The following is a 6,000-nucleotide window of genomic DNA, read 5'->3' on the forward strand; positions in this document are numbered from 1 at the left end:
CTATCATCTCTATCTCTGTCTCTCCGCATTCCTCTCTCTCTAAAATCAATAAACATATCCTGGGGTGTGGATTAAAAGAAGAGGGTCCTGTACAAAATCCTTTCCAGGGCCAATTTAAAACCACCTTCACTTTTATTTATATAATCATCATTTTCAATGATTATTGATGAGTTGAGTTTCATTTTAATATTTTTTTGTACTTTGACATTCATCTTAATCTCTGAATACTTCTTTCCTCTGGTTATTGGATAGTGATATATTTATGAACAGAAGAAAAAACAGTAGCTCTCCTCACTTTCAACCCTAACCTTCAGCTAATCCATAGACACGCAGTAGGCAATAAATAGATTAAAATAAATTTAAATTTAATTTTTATAGTGTTTTTGTGCTAGCTAATGGGATTAATATACTATTGTTTACCTTTCTTTCTTTCTTTCTTTCTTTCTTTCTTTCTTTCTTTCTTTCTTTCTTTCTTCTTTCTTTTGATTCAAATCTGAGATTATAACTGAGAAAAATAATGAAAACACTATCTGTGCTTAAAATTTTTTTAAACTTCACTTTATAAACTTTCCTTTGTATGAAAAAAGGGAGCTCTATAGTACAAGGCAATTGTAATAAAAACAAACAAACCTGGTACTGGGATAAGAACAGGCATATAGACCAATGGAACACAACAGAGAGCCCAGAAATCAACCCACACCTTTATGGTTAATTAATATTTGACAAAGGAGGCAAGAGCACACAATGGAGTAAAGACAGACTCTTCAATAAATGGTGTTGGAAAAATTGGACAGGTACATGCAAAAAAATGAAAATAGACCACCAACTTACACCATGCACAAGACTAAACTCAAAATGGATTAAAAATGTAAAATGTAAGTCATGAAACCATAAGAATCCTAGAAGAAAAAACAGGCAGTGAAATCTCAGACATCTCTCATAGCAGTATTTTTGCCAATATATCTCCTAGGGCAAGGGAAACAAAGGAAAAATTAAATAAATGGGACTACATCAAATTAAAAAGCTCTGCACAGAAAAAAAACCCAAAAGCAAACCATCAACAAAATGAAAAGAGAACCCACTGTATGGGAGAACATATTCCCAATAATACATCTGATAAGGGGTTAATTTCCAAAATATATAATGAATTTATACAACTCAACATCAGGAATACAATCCAATTAAAAATAGGCAAAGGACCTAAACAGACACTTCTCCAAAGAGGACATACAGATGGCCAATAGACATATAAAAAAATGCTCAACGTCGCTAATCATCAGAGAGATGCAAATTAAAACTACAATGAAGTATCACTTCACACCTGTCAGAATGGCTGCCATCAGTAAGTCCACAAATGACACTTGCTGGCGAGGGTGTGGAGAAAAGGGAACCCTAGTGCACTGCTGGTGGGAATGCAGACTGATGCAGCCACTGTGGAAGACAGTATGGAGGTTCCTCAAAAAATGAAAAATTGAAAGTATGACCCAGTGATTCCACTTCTGGGAATATTTACTAAGAATCCTGAAACACCAATCAGAAAGAATATATGCACCTCTATGTTCATAGCAGTATTACTTAAAAATAGCCAAGATCTAGAAACAGCCCACTGCCCATCAGCAGATGAGTGAATAAAAAAGCTGTAGTACATTTACACAATGGAATACTATGCAGCTGAAAAAAAGAAGGAACTCTTACCCTTTGTAACAGTATGGATAGACCTGGAGATTATTTTGCTAAGCAAAATAAGCCAGTCAGAGAAAGACAAATATCATATGACCTCACTAATATGTGAAATCTAATGAACAAAATAAACTGACAAACAAAAGGGAACCAGAAGCATGGATACATGGAACAGACTGGTGGGAGCCAGAGGGTAGGGAAGTGTTGGTGACTGGGTAAAGAAGTTGAAGGGATTAGCTAAAGAACATATATGCATATCCCATGGACACAGAAAATAGTGTGGTGAAGGCCAAAAGATGGAGAGGTGGGGAGAAGGGGAGGTGGGCAAGGAAGGGAGGAATGGGGAAGTCTATAATTAAAATTAAAATTTTTAATTAAAAAAAAGGAAAAAAGGGAGAAAAAGTTAAATACCACTTTGACAAGTATATTAGCAATAGCTAGTTTGTGTCTAAAACTAGGAAGTAGGGGTATAGAAATTAAAATACAAAACTTTTTTTTGAAATTTATCTTTATTGTTGAAAGTATTACAGATGTCCCCTTTTTTCCCCATTAACCCTTCCTATTCCCCACCCACTCCTGCCCCAGGCCTTCACCACACTATTGCCTGTGTCGACAGGTTATATATATATGCATATAAATTCTTTGGTTAATCCATCCCCACCCACCCACCCACCCACCTCCACCTTCCCTCTGAGATTTGTTAGTCTGTTTCATGCTTTTATGTCACTGAATCTATTTTGTTCATCAGTTTATTAAGTTCTTTAGATTCCACATATAAGTGAGACCATGTGATGTTTGTCTTTCTCTGCCTGGCTTATTTCGCTTAGCATAATACTCTCCAGGTCCCTCCACACTGTCCCAAAGGGTATGAGATCCTTCTTCTTTGTAGCTGCGTAGTATTCCATGGTATAAATGTCCCACAGCTTTTTTATCCACTCATCTACTGAGGGGCACTTGGGCTGTTTCCAGATCTTAGGTGTTGTAAATTGCGCTGCTATGAACATAGGGGTGCATATATTCTTTCTGATTGGTGTTTCAGGATTCTTAGGGTATATTCCTAGAAGTGGGATCAACAAATCAACAAATGACATGAGCTGGAGAGAATGTGGAGAAAGGGGAACCCTAGTACACTGCTGGTGGGAATGCAGACTGGTGCAGCCACTGTGGAAAACAGTATGGAGGATCCTCAAAAAATTAAAAACTGCCTTTTGACCCAGTGATCCCACTTTTAGGAAAATGCAAAACTTTGTAAATCTCTAGACTCAAACTTTGCTCCATTGAAATGTTAATCCTTAATTTTCATGGTTTGGAATTCAGACTTCTAAGAACTGCTTTAAAATATATGCCTATTAACACAGCAAAAGGTAAAGTATATGATTGCTGAACCTTTTGGAAGGGTTCAGTCCTTTAATCCAATGATAATCAGGCCCTCTAAGATTCAGTCATGCATCTAAAATCACCAGACGCTGATTCCAGAACAAAACAATTACTCATTTATAATAGAAGATATCTACCCAGTCTGAAAACAAGAATCATCATCTTCATAAAGCACATCTCTTTCCACATGTTCATTCAAAAATCTGAATGTTCAAGAAGTCTGGACTTCTCTGCTGATGGGCCTACATCATACTCCTTCAACTCCAAAAAATATACAAAATTTGACCTTAAAATTTTTATCTTAAAATGTAATTTTTTATCCTGTGTTCCTATTCTTGATTAAGGATATCGCTACCCTTCCAATTAGTTGCCTGAGCTAGAAATCTGGTAATAATCCTAGACTCCTCTCTGTTTTTCACCTCCCATAGTCAATGAGTCACCAAGTCCAGGACATTCTATCTCCATTTTCTCTTTCATGTTACTGTTTTCCTTCTTCCTTACTGCCACTGTTTAGAACAGGTCCCATCCCACTGGGATTACCCGAGCAGACACTGCCAATGTTTTTTTCCATATCTGATCTAGCAACTGTTACTAGAGTAACCTTCTTAAAATAGAAACCTGATCATGTCTTTCCTCTATTTCAATTCTTTAGTGGTTTATAGTTTTTAGGAAAATGTTCAGATTCCTAAGTTGAATACACAAAGCTCATTATAATTTGGCACTGGACTCTCTCTAGAACCCTGTCCATTCACCCTCCCTAGCTGGTGGTGCAGGATCAGCAGCAGGCCAGGTTGGGGAGTATTCAGAAGGATGTCTGGAGTTCAATGTGAGGCAAGGCACATCTCCACTATTGCTGCAATTTTATAGAGCCACCAGGCAAACACAAGGAGTTGTGTCCTCTGAAATACATAGTCAGGTTGCAGTAAACAATTCAAATACGAGAGTTTTAAAAGCAGGACCCAAAGAAGAGAACCAAATTGAATTCAGGAGCTAGGAGAATAAAGGAGTGAGGTGTGTTGGTAGGAAGGTGGATTTTGTGGCAAACTTTTAATGTTATTGGTGTGCCAACTATGAGGATGTGCTGGGTTTAATGAAAGTAAATTAAAGTACAATAGGTATAGACCACTTACAGTTACTCAGGGTGTTCTATGTTCAAGTCCCCTGTCATTGCCTTTCTCCAAAATGTTCTCTTCCACTTCCTTGTTCTCTCTTACTTATCCCATAAACTCATTTCAATCATCATATCTTCTGTAAATAGTACTAGCCAACACAAATCGAACATTTACAACTTACAGACACTATGCAAAACACTTCAAAATCTCATTAGGAGAGGTACCACTGTTTTCCTTGTTTTACAGATTAAGAAACTGACGTTTAAAGAAATGAATCAATTTGCACAAGGTTACAACAATTAAATTATGGGGTGCTGAATTAGATCCAGACAGTCTGCCTCTAGATTTTGAGCTTATTAACCACCATTGGCCTTGGCTGATTTGATATGCCTCTCCATGTGCATCTGTGTTTACATCATCAGGGCCCCATTCCTCTCTAATATAATATTTTATTTATCTGTCTCTCCCAGTGGTTGAGAAGCTCCTAAAAAGCAAGGGTCAAATATCTGCTACAAAAGTAGGATTTCAATAAATGTTTGTTTTATTAATTATTACTGTTCATCAGGTTGCTTGGAAGCAGTAATTAAGGCCATTGGGTATTGAACGAAGGAAATTCATGCCAACTAAATGTGGCCTGTAGTGTTAATCTACAGTATTACTAATTTCTTTTGTAGAATCAGAATATTCTCTCATCCAAACAGTATTATATATGGATTAATTCTTTTCCTTTGTCTTGTTTATACTTCATGTAATTAACTATGTGTTGCTTCCGGTAATCATCATGCTATGGTTTTTGAGACAATTACTCATATACAGTATGATTAAGTAAAAGGTTTTTCCTAAATCTTTCTTATTTTGTATTCACTCTGATCTGCATGAACTATTGACTTATCCTTTTTCTAACTTTTGTGTTTTGGAGTTTTAGTGGAACCTAAGTGAATGGTTGGCTCCTTTGACTTTAATCCTGAGTGACTATGAGACTCAGAATAGCCATACCTTGATCAAAGATGTTTTCAACAACTTGTTACAAATTGTAAGTTTTAGGGCTTCATTTGAGCCCATCAATAAGTATCCCTCTCAAGCTTCCAAGGCAGTGATTTTCAACTGGTGTGCTGCAAAAACTTTTAAAACAGGCAATATCTGACTACTTGGGACTATTTAGTCAGGGGCACTGATCTCTTTTTCCTTAGATTGTCAAATAATAAAATGACAGCAGACAGCCAACACAACAATAACCATGAGGTGTGAATGAATAAAAATTATATCTACTTTTGGTCAGATTGGCAAAAAATGTAATTTTTTGGTGTGCCACAGAATTTTAGTAATTAGTTTATGTGTGCCATGAGATGAAAAAGGTTGAAAATTGCTGACCCAAAGGAAGGAAAAGTGGAGGGGGAAAAACTAAATATACACTACTGGGAAGTGTGCGCATTCTCCAGTTCGAACTGGGCTCGCAGAAATCAGCCATTAGTCTTGCAAAGACAGGTGCCTTCTAGACCCAGAGGAAGGAAGTGAGAAGCAGGTCTACATGAAAGCAGAGCAATTTGCAAACGCTTCCAGGCCCTGCCTGTGCTTTCATCCACACGTCTACGGTCAGCAAAGTGATTTCACTCTGGGTCAGAAAGAGCAGGAGGAAATTTTATCTCATTTGCTTCAAAATTTAATCCTGCCCAGCATCAGTCAAGCTTTAAAGACAGCTGTTGGGGTGGGGGTGGGGCTGGGCGACTGGGTGAGAGGGTGGAGGGATTGAACAAAAAAGAAAATAGAAAGAGAAAATACTCATGGACATGGACAATAGTGTGGTGATTGCTGGGGATGGGGAGAGCAGGAG

Source organism: Miniopterus schreibersii (assembly GCF_964146895.1).
Source record: "Miniopterus schreibersii genome assembly, chromosome: 11".
Classification (NCBI taxonomy): Eukaryota; Metazoa; Chordata; class Mammalia; order Chiroptera; family Miniopteridae; genus Miniopterus; species Miniopterus schreibersii.